The 13,235-nt window shown below is 46.7% G+C and overlaps 10 non-coding genes across 10 annotated transcripts; all 10 read left to right on the top strand.

Moving 5' to 3' along the window:
- The first annotated feature begins 290 nt into the window (after positions 1–290).
- LOC142266595 (U2 spliceosomal RNA) lies at positions 291–481 on the top strand. Its single transcript, XR_012732655.1, has one exon. It is a non-coding gene; the product is annotated as a U2 spliceosomal RNA (small nuclear RNA).
- A 1,116-nt stretch (positions 482–1,597) lies between these two features.
- Positions 1,598–1,788, top strand: LOC142266594 (U2 spliceosomal RNA). Its single transcript, XR_012732654.1, has one exon. It is a non-coding gene; the product is annotated as a U2 spliceosomal RNA (small nuclear RNA).
- A 1,117-nt stretch (positions 1,789–2,905) lies between these two features.
- Positions 2,906–3,096, top strand: LOC142266592 (U2 spliceosomal RNA). Its single transcript, XR_012732653.1, has one exon. It is a non-coding gene; the product is annotated as a U2 spliceosomal RNA (small nuclear RNA).
- Positions 3,097–4,212: 1,116 nt separating this feature from the next.
- On the top strand, positions 4,213–4,403 carry LOC142266591 (U2 spliceosomal RNA). Its single transcript, XR_012732652.1, has one exon. It is a non-coding gene; the product is annotated as a U2 spliceosomal RNA (small nuclear RNA).
- A 1,117-nt stretch (positions 4,404–5,520) lies between these two features.
- LOC142266590 (U2 spliceosomal RNA) lies at positions 5,521–5,711 on the top strand. The gene has a single exon (XR_012732651.1). It is a non-coding gene; the product is annotated as a U2 spliceosomal RNA (small nuclear RNA).
- Positions 5,712–6,828: 1,117 nt separating this feature from the next.
- LOC142266588 (U2 spliceosomal RNA) lies at positions 6,829–7,019 on the top strand. Its single transcript, XR_012732649.1, has one exon. It is a non-coding gene; the product is annotated as a U2 spliceosomal RNA (small nuclear RNA).
- A 1,117-nt stretch (positions 7,020–8,136) lies between these two features.
- On the top strand, positions 8,137–8,327 carry LOC142266586 (U2 spliceosomal RNA). The gene has a single exon (XR_012732648.1). It is a non-coding gene; the product is annotated as a U2 spliceosomal RNA (small nuclear RNA).
- Positions 8,328–9,444: 1,117 nt separating this feature from the next.
- LOC142266585 (U2 spliceosomal RNA) lies at positions 9,445–9,635 on the top strand. The gene has a single exon (XR_012732647.1). It is a non-coding gene; the product is annotated as a U2 spliceosomal RNA (small nuclear RNA).
- Positions 9,636–10,752: 1,117 nt separating this feature from the next.
- On the top strand, positions 10,753–10,943 carry LOC142266584 (U2 spliceosomal RNA). The gene has a single exon (XR_012732646.1). It is a non-coding gene; the product is annotated as a U2 spliceosomal RNA (small nuclear RNA).
- A 1,117-nt stretch (positions 10,944–12,060) lies between these two features.
- On the top strand, positions 12,061–12,251 carry LOC142266583 (U2 spliceosomal RNA). Its single transcript, XR_012732645.1, has one exon. It is a non-coding gene; the product is annotated as a U2 spliceosomal RNA (small nuclear RNA).
- The last annotated feature ends 984 nt before the right edge of the window (positions 12,252–13,235 follow it).

Below are 13,235 nucleotides of genomic sequence, written 5' to 3'. Positions count from 1 at the left end.
AGGCAACCTGTCCTGTCCGTCTTTTTGTATCGTGAATTGGAAAGACTGCAAGGGGGAGGGGAGTTGCTTGCGCCCTAAAGGAGGAGTTATTCAGATTCATTGCAGTGGGCGGCGGCTGCAAAACGCACCATTCTTCTTGTTTTTTGCTCTGCAAAGCAGCCTTTTCAAGGGTTGGCTTGGGTGACAAAATGTCTTGTGTAGGCGTGGGTTTGTCTCCCTCTCGCTCTCTCTCCCTAAGATGTGTCCGGCATAGGCCAGGGTGCCACTCGAGGCCCAAACCAATTCTGGTTATCGCTTCTCGGCCTTTTGGCTAAGATCAAGTGTAGTATCTGTTCTTATCAGTTTAATATCTGATACGTCCCCTATCTGGGGACCATATATTAAATGGATTTTTAGAACAGGGAGATGGAAAAAGAGCTTGCTCTGTCCACTCCACGCATTGACCTGGTATTGCAGTACCTCCAGGAACGGTGCACCCCTTCTTAACCCAGTTTCCAAAAGCAGAACTCGATTCACCTGATTCATATTAGCCCGATTAGCGAATTGAAATGAATTTTTATCTAACACACTTTTTACTTGCTTTATTCATCCAAATAGCAAACTCATCACCACTCAACTTCACCAACTCTGCTATGTCCCGTGCAGTATCTTGTTGTCAGTCTAATCTAGATCATGTGTAATTGAATGGAATAGATCCCTTTTGGACAAAGTGGAGTCAGATGCTGCAGTGACCACAGGTGTGAGAGGATCTACAATTGGCATCTGGTGTTATCTCTCTGCTTCCACTCCAAATAAAGTTACCTGTTGTTACCTGAACGTCAAATACTAAGAATGGGCGGCCTATGAAAGAATTAGTACTTTCATTAAGTATACTAAACCGGCTAATTGGGAATAGACAAACTGTAAAAAGCCCTCTGAGAAAGCCCCTCTCTAACCTTTGTTAGTAAGCTTTTCTGTAGCCTGCCTGTTGATGTATTTTCGGTTTGAACAGTGCACAACATGAAGAGACGGAACACTGGCGGCTTGTCACAATGCCCCCGATGACATCACAATAGCGCTGCTGCCTAGAAAACAAGCTGCGCAGAAGAAGTTGTTCTTTGGGTGGGAGGGTGGGCTAGTGGAAGGAGGGGGCAATCTCTTTTTTTCCCGGGTGGTAGGGGGATGACAGGAGAAGGGAAGCGGGTGGTGAGAAAGGTACAGAGGGCAGGGTTTGGGGGCTGGGAAGGAAAGGGAAAAGATTAGGGTTTGGGGATGATGAAAGGGCTTTCTACGGGTAAGGATGGCAAAGGGTGGCAGTGACGGAAAGTCAGGCAACCTGTCCTGTCCGTCTTTTTGTATCGTGAATTGGAAAGACTGCAAGGGGGAGGGGAGTTGCTTGCGCCCTAAAGGAGGAGTTATTCAGATTCATTGCAGTGGGCGGCGGCTGCAAAACGCACCATTCTTCTTGTTTTTGCTCTGCAAAGCAGCCTTTTCAAGGGTTGGCTTGGGTGACAAAATGTCTTGTGTAGGCGTGGGTTTGTCTCCCTCTCGCTCTCTCTCCCTAAGATGTGTCCGGCATAGGCCAGGGTGCCACTCGAGGCCCAAACCAATTCTGGTTATCGCTTCTCGGCCTTTTGGCTAAGATCAAGTGTAGTATCTGTTCTTATCAGTTTAATATCTGATACGTCCCCTATCTGGGGACCATATATTAAATGGATTTTTAGAACAGGGAGATGGAAAAAGAGCTTGCTCTGTCCACTCCACGCATTGACCTGGTATTGCAGTACCTCCAGGAACGGTGCACCCCTTCTTAACCCAGTTTCCAAAAGCAGAACTCGATTCACCTGATTCATATTAGCCCGATTAGCGAATTGAAATGAATTTTTATCTAACACACTTTTTACTTGCTTTATTCATCCAAATAGCAAACTCATCACCACTCAACTTCACCAACTCTGCTATGTCCCGTGCAGTATCTTGTTGTCAGTCTAATCTAGATCATGTGTAATTGAATGGAATAGATCCCTTTTGGACAAAGTGGAGTCAGATGCTGCAGTGACCACAGGTGTGAGAGGATCTACAATTGGCATCTGGTGTTATCTCTCTGCTTCCACTCCAAATAAAGTTACCTGTTGTTACCTGAACGTCAAATACTAAGAATGGGCGGCCTATGAAAGAATTAGTACTTTCATTAAGTATACTAAACCGGCTAATTGGGAATAGACAAACTGTAAAAAGCCCTCTGAGAAAGCCCCTCTCTAACCTTTGTTAGTAAGCTTTTCTGTAGCCTGCCTGTTGATGTATTTTCGGTTTGAACAGTGCACAACATGAAGAGACGGAACACTGGCGGCTTGTCACAATGCCCCCCGATGACATCACAATAGCGCTGCTGCCTAGAAAACAAGCTGCGCAGAAGAAGTTGTTCTTTGGGTGGGAGGGTGGGCTAGTGGAAGGAGGGGGCAATCTCTTTTTTTCCCGGGTGGTAGGGGGATGACAGGAGAAGGGAAGCGGGTGGTGAGAAAGGTACAGAGGGCAGGGTTTGGGGGCTGGGAAGGAAAGGGAAAAGATTAGGGTTTGGGGATGATGAAAGGGCTTTCTACGGGTAAGGATGGCAAAGGGTGGCAGTGACGGAAAGTCAGGCAACCTGTCCTGTCCGTCTTTTTGTATCGTGAATTGGAAAGACTGCAAGGGGGAGGGGAGTTGCTTGCGCCCTAAAGGAGGAGTTATTCAGATTCATTGCAGTGGGCGGCGGCTGCAAAACGCACCATTCTTCTTGTTTTTGCTCTGCAAAGCAGCCTTTTCAAGGGTTGGCTTGGGTGACAAAATGTCTTGTGTAGGCGTGGGTTTGTCTCCCTCTCGCTCTCTCTCCCTAAGATGTGTCCGGCATAGGCCAGGGTGCCACTCGAGGCCCAAACCAATTCTGGTTATCGCTTCTCGGCCTTTTGGCTAAGATCAAGTGTAGTATCTGTTCTTATCAGTTTAATATCTGATACGTCCCCTATCTGGGGACCATATATTAAATGGATTTTTAGAACAGGGAGATGGAAAAAGAGCTTGCTCTGTCCACTCCACGCATTGACCTGGTATTGCAGTACCTCCAGGAACGGTGCACCCCTTCTTAACCCAGTTTCCAAAAGCAGAACTCGATTCACCTGATTCATATTAGCCCGATTAGCGAATTGAAATGAATTTTTATCTAACACACTTTTTACTTGCTTTATTCATCCAAATAGCAAACTCATCACCACTCAACTTCACCAACTCTGCTATGTCCCGTGCAGTATCTTGTTGTCAGTCTAATCTAGATCATGTGTAATTGAATGGAATAGATCCCTTTTGGACAAAGTGGAGTCAGATGCTGCAGTGACCACAGGTGTGAGAGGATCTACAATTGGCATCTGGTGTTATCTCTCTGCTTCCACTCCAAATAAAGTTACCTGTTGTTACCTGAACGTCAAATACTAAGAATGGGCGGCCTATGAAAGAATTAGTACTTTCATTAAGTATACTAAACCGGCTAATTGGGAATAGACAAACTGTAAAAAGCCCTCTGAGAAAGCCCCTCTCTAACCTTTGTTAGTAAGCTTTTCTGTAGCCTGCCTGTTGATGTATTTTCGGTTTGAACAGTGCACAACATGAAGAGACGGAACACTGGCGGCTTGTCACAATGCCCCCCGATGACATCACAATAGCGCTGCTGCCTAGAAAACAAGCTGCGCAGAAGAAGTTGTTCTTTGGGTGGGAGGGTGGGCTAGTGGAAGGAGGGGGCAATCTCTTTTTTTCCCGGGTGGTAGGGGGATGACAGGAGAAGGGAAGCGGGTGGTGAGAAAGGTACAGAGGGCAGGGTTTGGGGGCTGGAAGGAAAGGGAAAAGATTAGGGTTTGGGGATGATGAAAGGGCTTTCTACGGGTAAGGATGGCAAAGGGTGGCAGTGACGGAAAGTCAGGCAACCTGTCCTGTCCGTCTTTTTGTATCGTGAATTGGAAAGACTGCAAGGGGGAGGGGAGTTGCTTGCGCCCTAAAGGAGGAGTTATTCAGATTCATTGCAGTGGGCGGCGGCTGCAAAACGCACCATTCTTCTTGTTTTTGCTCTGCAAAGCAGCCTTTTCAAGGGTTGGCTTGGGTGACAAAATGTCTTGTGTAGGCGTGGGTTTGTCTCCCTCTCGCTCTCTCTCCCTAAGATGTGTCCGGCATAGGCCAGGGTGCCACTCGAGGCCCAAACCAATTCTGGTTATCGCTTCTCGGCCTTTTGGCTAAGATCAAGTGTAGTATCTGTTCTTATCAGTTTAATATCTGATACGTCCCCTATCTGGGGACCATATATTAAATGGATTTTTAGAACAGGGAGATGGAAAAAGAGCTTGCTCTGTCCACTCCACGCATTGACCTGGTATTGCAGTACCTCCAGGAACGGTGCACCCCTTCTTAACCCAGTTTCCAAAAGCAGAACTCGATTCACCTGATTCATATTAGCCCGATTAGCGAATTGAAATGAATTTTTATCTAACACACTTTTTACTTGCTTTATTCATCCAAATAGCAAACTCATCACCACTCAACTTCACCAACTCTGCTATGTCCCGTGCAGTATCTTGTTGTCAGTCTAATCTAGATCATGTGTAATTGAATGGAATAGATCCCTTTTGGACAAAGTGGAGTCAGATGCTGCAGTGACCACAGGTGTGAGAGGATCTACAATTGGCATCTGGTGTTATCTCTCTGCTTCCACTCCAAATAAAGTTACCTGTTGTTACCTGAACGTCAAATACTAAGAATGGGCGGCCTATGAAAGAATTAGTACTTTCATTAAGTATACTAAACCGGCTAATTGGGAATAGACAAACTGTAAAAAGCCCTCTGAGAAAGCCCCTCTCTAACCTTTGTTAGTAAGCTTTTCTGTAGCCTGCCTGTTGATGTATTTTCGGTTTGAACAGTGCACAACATGAAGAGACGGAACACTGGCGGCTTGTCACAATGCCCCCCGATGACATCACAATAGCGCTGCTGCCTAGAAAACAAGCTGCGCAGAAGAAGTTGTTCTTTGGGTGGGAGGGTGGGCTAGTGGAAGGAGGGGGCAATCTCTTTTTTTCCCGGGTGGTAGGGGGATGACAGGAGAAGGGAAGCGGGTGGTGAGAAAGGTACAGAGGGCAGGGTTTGGGGGCTGGGAAGGAAAGGGAAAAGATTAGGGTTTGGGGATGATGAAAGGGCTTTCTACGGGTAAGGATGGCAAAGGGTGGCAGTGACGGAAAGTCAGGCAACCTGTCCTGTCCGTCTTTTTGTATCGTGAATTGGAAAGACTGCAAGGGGGAGGGGAGTTGCTTGCGCCCTAAAGGAGGAGTTATTCAGATTCATTGCAGTGGGCGGCGGCTGCAAAACGCACCATTCTTCTTGTTTTTGCTCTGCAAAGCAGCCTTTTCAAGGGTTGGCTTGGGTGACAAAATGTCTTGTGTAGGCGTGGGTTTGTCTCCCTCTCGCTCTCTCTCCCTAAGATGTGTCCGGCATAGGCCAGGGTGCCACTCGAGGCCCAAACCAATTCTGGTTATCGCTTCTCGGCCTTTTGGCTAAGATCAAGTGTAGTATCTGTTCTTATCAGTTTAATATCTGATACGTCCCCTATCTGGGGACCATATATTAAATGGATTTTTAGAACAGGGAGATGGAAAAAGAGCTTGCTCTGTCCACTCCACGCATTGACCTGGTATTGCAGTACCTCCAGGAACGGTGCACCCCTTCTTAACCCAGTTTCCAAAAGCAGAACTCGATTCACCTGATTCATATTAGCCCGATTAGCGAATTGAAATGAATTTTTATCTAACACACTTTTTACTTGCTTTATTCATCCAAATAGCAAACTCATCACCACTCAACTTCACCAACTCTGCTATGTCCCGTGCAGTATCTTGTTGTCAGTCTAATCTAGATCATGTGTAATTGAATGGAATAGATCCCTTTTGGACAAAGTGGAGTCAGATGCTGCAGTGACCACAGGTGTGAGAGGATCTACAATTGGCATCTGGTGTTATCTCTCTGCTTCCACTCCAAATAAAGTTACCTGTTGTTACCTGAACGTCAAATACTAAGAATGGGCGGCCTATGAAAGAATTAGTACTTTCATTAAGTATACTAAACCGGCTAATTGGGAATAGACAAACTGTAAAAAGCCCTCTGAGAAAGCCCCTCTCTAACCTTTGTTAGTAAGCTTTTCTGTAGCCTGCCTGTTGATGTATTTTCGGTTTGAACAGTGCACAACATGAAGAGACGGAACACTGGCGGCTTGTCACAATGCCCCCCGATGACATCACAATAGCGCTGCTGCCTAGAAAACAAGCTGCGCAGAAGAAGTTGTTCTTTGGGTGGGAGGGTGGGCTAGTGGAAGGAGGGGGCAATCTCTTTTTTTCCCGGGTGGTAGGGGGATGACAGGAGAAGGGAAGCGGGTGGTGAGAAAGGTACAGAGGGCAGGGTTTGGGGGCTGGGAAGGAAAGGGAAAAGATTAGGGTTTGGGGATGATGAAAGGGCTTTCTACGGGTAAGGATGGCAAAGGGTGGCAGTGACGGAAAGTCAGGCAACCTGTCCTGTCCGTCTTTTTGTATCGTGAATTGGAAAGACTGCAAGGGGGAGGGGAGTTGCTTGCGCCCTAAAGGAGGAGTTATTCAGATTCATTGCAGTGGGCGGCGGCTGCAAAACGCACCATTCTTCTTGTTTTTGCTCTGCAAAGCAGCCTTTTCAAGGGTTGGCTTGGGTGACAAAATGTCTTGTGTAGGCGTGGGTTTGTCTCCCTCTCGCTCTCTCTCCCTAAGATGTGTCCGGCATAGGCCAGGGTGCCACTCGAGGCCCAAACCAATTCTGGTTATCGCTTCTCGGCCTTTTGGCTAAGATCAAGTGTAGTATCTGTTCTTATCAGTTTAATATCTGATACGTCCCCTATCTGGGGACCATATATTAAATGGATTTTTAGAACAGGGAGATGGAAAAAGAGCTTGCTCTGTCCACTCCACGCATTGACCTGGTATTGCAGTACCTCCAGGAACGGTGCACCCCTTCTTAACCCAGTTTCCAAAAGCAGAACTCGATTCACCTGATTCATATTAGCCCGATTAGCGAATTGAAATGAATTTTTATCTAACACACTTTTTACTTGCTTTATTCATCCAAATAGCAAACTCATCACCACTCAACTTCACCAACTCTGCTATGTCCCGTGCAGTATCTTGTTGTCAGTCTAATCTAGATCATGTGTAATTGAATGGAATAGATCCCTTTTGGACAAAGTGGAGTCAGATGCTGCAGTGACCACAGGTGTGAGAGGATCTACAATTGGCATCTGGTGTTATCTCTCTGCTTCCACTCCAAATAAAGTTACCTGTTGTTACCTGAACGTCAAATACTAAGAATGGGCGGCCTATGAAAGAATTAGTACTTTCATTAAGTATACTAAACCGGCTAATTGGGAATAGACAAACTGTAAAAAGCCCTCTGAGAAAGCCCCTCTCTAACCTTTGTTAGTAAGCTTTTCTGTAGCCTGCCTGTTGATGTATTTTCGGTTTGAACAGTGCACAACATGAAGAGACGGAACACTGGCGGCTTGTCACAATGCCCCCCGATGACATCACAATAGCGCTGCTGCCTAGAAAACAAGCTGCGCAGAAGAAGTTGTTCTTTGGGTGGGAGGGTGGGCTAGTGGAAGGAGGGGGCAATCTCTTTTTTTCCCGGGTGGTAGGGGGATGACAGGAGAAGGGAAGCGGGTGGTGAGAAAGGTACAGAGGGCAGGGTTTGGGGGCTGGGAAGGAAAGGGAAAAGATTAGGGTTTGGGGATGATGAAAGGGCTTTCTACGGGTAAGGATGGCAAAGGGTGGCAGTGACGGAAAGTCAGGCAACCTGTCCTGTCCGTCTTTTTGTATCGTGAATTGGAAAGACTGCAAGGGGGAGGGGAGTTGCTTGCGCCCTAAAGGAGGAGTTATTCAGATTCATTGCAGTGGGCGGCGGCTGCAAAACGCACCATTCTTCTTGTTTTTGCTCTGCAAAGCAGCCTTTTCAAGGGTTGGCTTGGGTGACAAAATGTCTTGTGTAGGCGTGGGTTTGTCTCCCTCTCGCTCTCTCTCCCTAAGATGTGTCCGGCATAGGCCAGGGTGCCACTCGAGGCCCAAACCAATTCTGGTTATCGCTTCTCGGCCTTTTGGCTAAGATCAAGTGTAGTATCTGTTCTTATCAGTTTAATATCTGATACGTCCCCTATCTGGGGACCATATATTAAATGGATTTTTAGAACAGGGAGATGGAAAAAGAGCTTGCTCTGTCCACTCCACGCATTGACCTGGTATTGCAGTACCTCCAGGAACGGTGCACCCCTTCTTAACCCAGTTTCCAAAAGCAGAACTCGATTCACCTGATTCATATTAGCCCGATTAGCGAATTGAAATGAATTTTTATCTAACACACTTTTTACTTGCTTTATTCATCCAAATAGCAAACTCATCACCACTCAACTTCACCAACTCTGCTATGTCCCGTGCAGTATCTTGTTGTCAGTCTAATCTAGATCATGTGTAATTGAATGGAATAGATCCCTTTTGGACAAAGTGGAGTCAGATGCTGCAGTGACCACAGGTGTGAGAGGATCTACAATTGGCATCTGGTGTTATCTCTCTGCTTCCACTCCAAATAAAGTTACCTGTTGTTACCTGAACGTCAAATACTAAGAATGGGCGGCCTATGAAAGAATTAGTACTTTCATTAAGTATACTAAACCGGCTAATTGGGAATAGACAAACTGTAAAAAGCCCTCTGAGAAAGCCCCTCTCTAACCTTTGTTAGTAAGCTTTTCTGTAGTCTGCCTGTTGATGTATTTTCGGTTTGAACAGTGCACAACATGAAGAGACGGAACACTGGCGGCTTGTCACAATGCCCCCCGATGACATCACAATAGCGCTGCTGCCTAGAAAACAAGCTGCGCAGAAGAAGTTGTTCTTTGGGTGGGAGGGTGGGCTAGTGGAAGGAGGGGGCAATCTCTTTTTTTCCCGGGTGGTAGGGGGATGACAGGAGAAGGGAAGCGGGTGGTGAGAAAGGTACAGAGGGCAGGGTTTGGGGGCTGGGAAGGAAAGGGAAAAGATTAGGGTTTGGGGATGATGAAAGGGCTTTCTACGGGTAAGGATGGCAAAGGGTGGCAGTGACGGAAAGTCAGGCAACCTGTCCTGTCCGTCTTTTTGTATCGTGAATTGGAAAGACTGCAAGGGGGAGGGGAGTTGCTTGCGCCCTAAAGGAGGAGTTATTCAGATTCATTGCAGTGGGCGGCGGCTGCAAAACGCACCATTCTTCTTGTTTTTGCTCTGCAAAGCAGCCTTTTCAAGGGTTGGCTTGGGTGACAAAATGTCTTGTGTAGGCGTGGGTTTGTCTCCCTCTCGCTCTCTCTCCCTAAGATGTGTCCGGCATAGGCCAGGGTGCCACTCGAGGCCCAAACCAATTCTGGTTATCGCTTCTCGGCCTTTTGGCTAAGATCAAGTGTAGTATCTGTTCTTATCAGTTTAATATCTGATACGTCCCCTATCTGGGGACCATATATTAAATGGATTTTTAGAACAGGGAGATGGAAAAAGAGCTTGCTCTGTCCACTCCACGCATTGACCTGGTATTGCAGTACCTCCAGGAACGGTGCACCCCTTCTTAACCCAGTTTCCAAAAGCAGAACTCGATTCACCTGATTCATATTAGCCCGATTAGCGAATTGAAATGAATTTTTATCTAACACACTTTTTACTTGCTTTATTCATCCAAATAGCAAACTCATCACCACTCAACTTCACCAACTCTGCTATGTCCCGTGCAGTATCTTGTTGTCAGTCTAATCTAGATCATGTGTAATTGAATGGAATAGATCCCTTTTGGACAAAGTGGAGTCAGATGCTGCAGTGACCACAGGTGTGAGAGGATCTACAATTGGCATCTGGTGTTATCTCTCTGCTTCCACTCCAAATAAAGTTACCTGTTGTTACCTGAACGTCAAATACTAAGAATGGGCGGCCTATGAAAGAATTAGTACTTTCATTAAGTATACTAAACCGGCTAATTGGGAATAGACAAACTGTAAAAAGCCCTCTGAGAAAGCCCCTCTCTAACCTTTGTTAGTAAGCTTTTCTGTAGCCTGCCTGTTGATGTATTTTCGGTTTGAACAGTGCACAACATGAAGAGACGGAACACTGGCGGCTTGTCACAATGCCCCCCGATGACATCACAATAGCGCTGCTGCCTAGAAAACAAGCTGCGCAGAAGAAGTTGTTCTTTGGGTGGGAGGGTGGGCTAGTGGAAGGAGGGGGCAATCTCTTTTTTTCCCGGGTGGTAGGGGGATGACAGGAGAAGGGAAGCGGGTGGTGAGAAAGGTACAGAGGGCAGGGTTTGGGGGCTGGGAAGGAAAGGGAAAAGATTAGGGTTTGGGGATGATGAAAGGGCTTTCTACGGGTAAGGATGGCAAAGGGTGGCAGTGACGGAAAGTCAGGCAACCTGTCCTGTCCGTCTTTTTGTATCGTGAATTGGAAAGACTGCAAGGGGGAGGGGAGTTGCTTGCGCCCTAAAGGAGGAGTTATTCAGATTCATTGCAGTGGGCGGCGGCTGCAAAACGCACCATTCTTCTTGTTTTTGCTCTGCAAAGCAGCCTTTTCAAGGGTTGGCTTGGGTGACAAAATGTCTTGTGTAGGCGTGGGTTTGTCTCCCTCTCGCTCTCTCTCCCTAAGATGTGTCCGGCATAGGCCAGGGTGCCACTCGAGGCCCAAACCAATTCTGGTTATCGCTTCTCGGCCTTTTGGCTAAGATCAAGTGTAGTATCTGTTCTTATCAGTTTAATATCTGATACGTCCCCTATCTGGGGACCATATATTAAATGGATTTTTAGAACAGGGAGATGGAAAAAGAGCTTGCTCTGTCCACTCCACGCATTGACCTGGTATTGCAGTACCTCCAGGAACGGTGCACCCCTTCTTAACCCAGTTTCCAAAAGCAGAACTCGATTCACCTGATTCATATTAGCCCGATTAGCGAATTGAAATGAATTTTTATCTAACACACTTTTTACTTGCTTTATTCATCCAAATAGCAAACTCATCACCACTCAACTTCACCAACTCTGCTATGTCCCGTGCAGTATCTTGTTGTCAGTCTAATCTAGATCATGTGTAATTGAATGGAATAGATCCCTTTTGGACAAAGTGGAGTCAGATGCTGCAGTGACCACAGGTGTGAGAGGATCTACAATTGGCATCTGGTGTTATCTCTCTGCTTCCACTCCAAATAAAGTTACCTGTTGTTACCTGAACGTCAAATACTAAGAATGGGCGGCCTATGAAAGAATTAGTACTTTCATTAAGTATACTAAACCGGCTAATTGGGAATAGACAAACTGTAAAAAGCCCTCTGAGAAAGCCCCTCTCTAACCTTTGTTAGTAAGCTTTTCTGTAGCCTGCCTGTTGATGTATTTTCGGTTTGAACAGTGCACAACATGAAGAGACGGAACACTGGCGGCTTGTCACAATGCCCCCCGATGACATCACAATAGCGCTGCTGCCTAGAAAACAAGCTGCGCAGAAGAAGTTGTTCTTTGGGTGGGAGGGTGGGCTAGTGGAAGGAGGGGGCAATCTCTTTTTTTCCCGGGTGGTAGGGGGATGACAGGAGAAGGGAAGCGGGTGGTGAGAAAGGTACAGAGGGCAGGGTTTGGGGGCTGGGAAGGAAAGGGAAAAGATTAGGGTTTGGGGATGATGAAAGGGCTTTCTACGGGTAAGGATGGCAAAGGGTGGCAGTGACGGAAAGTCAGGCAACCTGTCCTGTCCGTCTTTTTGTATCGTGAATTGGAAAGACTGCAAGGGGGAGGGGAGTTGCTTGCGCCCTAAAGGAGGAGTTATTCAGATTCATTGCAGTGGGCGGCGGCTGCAAAACGCACCATTCTTCTTGTTTTTGCTCTGCAAAGCAGCCTTTTCAAGGGTTGGCTTGGGTGACAAAATGTCTTGTGTAGGCGTGGGTTTGTCTCCCTCTCGCTCTCTCTCCCTAAGATGTGTCCGGCATAGGCCAGGGTGCCACTCGAGGCCCAAACCAATTCTGGTTATCGCTTCTCGGCCTTTTGGCTAAGATCAAGTGTAGTATCTGTTCTTATCAGTTTAATATCTGATACGTCCCCTATCTGGGGACCATATATTAAATGGATTTTTAGAACAGGGAGATGGAAAAAGAGCTTGCTCTGTCCACTCCACGCATTGACCTGGTATTGCAGTACCTCCAGGAACGGTGCACCCCTTCTTAACCCAGTTTCCAAAAGCAGAACTCGATTCACCTGATTCATATTAGCCCGATTAGCGAATTGAAATGAATTTTTATCTAACACACTTTTTACTTGCTTTATTCATCCAAATAGCAAACTCATCACCACTCAACTTCACCAACTCTGCTATGTCCCGTGCAGTATCTTGTTGTCAGTCTAATCTAGATCATGTGTAATTGAATGGAATAGATCCCTTTTGGACAAAGTGGAGTCAGATGCTGCAGTGACCACAGGTGTGAGAGGATCTACAATTGGCATCTGGTGTTATCTCTCTGCTTCCACTCCAAATAAAGTTACCTGTTGTTACCTGAACGTCAAATACTAAGAATGGGCGGCCTATGAAAGAATTAGTACTTTCATTAAGTATACTAAACCGGCTAATTGGGAATAGACAAACTGTAAAAAGCCCTCTGAGAAAGCCCCTCTCTAACCTTTGTTAGTAAGCTTTTCTGTAGCCTGCCTGTTGATGTATTTTCGGTTTGAACAGTGCACAACATGAAGAGACGGAACACTGGCGGCTTGTCACAATGCCCCCCGATGACATCACAATAGCGCTGCTGCCTAGAAAACAAGCTGCGCAGAAGAAGTTGTTCTTTGGGTGGGAGGGTGGGCTAGTGGAAGGAGGGGGCAATCTCTTTTTTTCCCGGGTGGTAGGGGGATGACAGGAGAAGGGAAGCGGGTGGTGAGAAAGGTACAGAGGGCAGGGTTTGGGGGCTGGGAAGGAAAGGGAAAAGATTAGGGTTTGGGGATGATGAAAGGGCTTTCTACGGGTAAGGATGGCAAAGGGTGGCAGTGACGGAAAGTCAGGCAACCTGTCCTGTCCGTCTTTTTGTATCGTGAATTGGAAAGACTGCAAGGGGGAGGGGAGTTGCTTGCGCCCTAAAGGAGGAGTTATTCAGATTCATTGCAGTGGGCGGCGGCTGCAAAACGCACCATTCTTCTTGTTTTTGCTCTGCAAAGC

The sequence above is a fragment of the Anomaloglossus baeobatrachus genome, unplaced genomic scaffold (genome assembly GCF_048569485.1).
Source record: "Anomaloglossus baeobatrachus isolate aAnoBae1 unplaced genomic scaffold, aAnoBae1.hap1 Scaffold_2884, whole genome shotgun sequence".
In the NCBI taxonomy this organism is placed as follows: Eukaryota; Metazoa; Chordata; class Amphibia; order Anura; family Aromobatidae; genus Anomaloglossus; species Anomaloglossus baeobatrachus.
The sequence above is the reverse complement of the archived record's forward strand: the minus strand, read 5'-3'. Positions and strand labels throughout refer to the sequence as shown.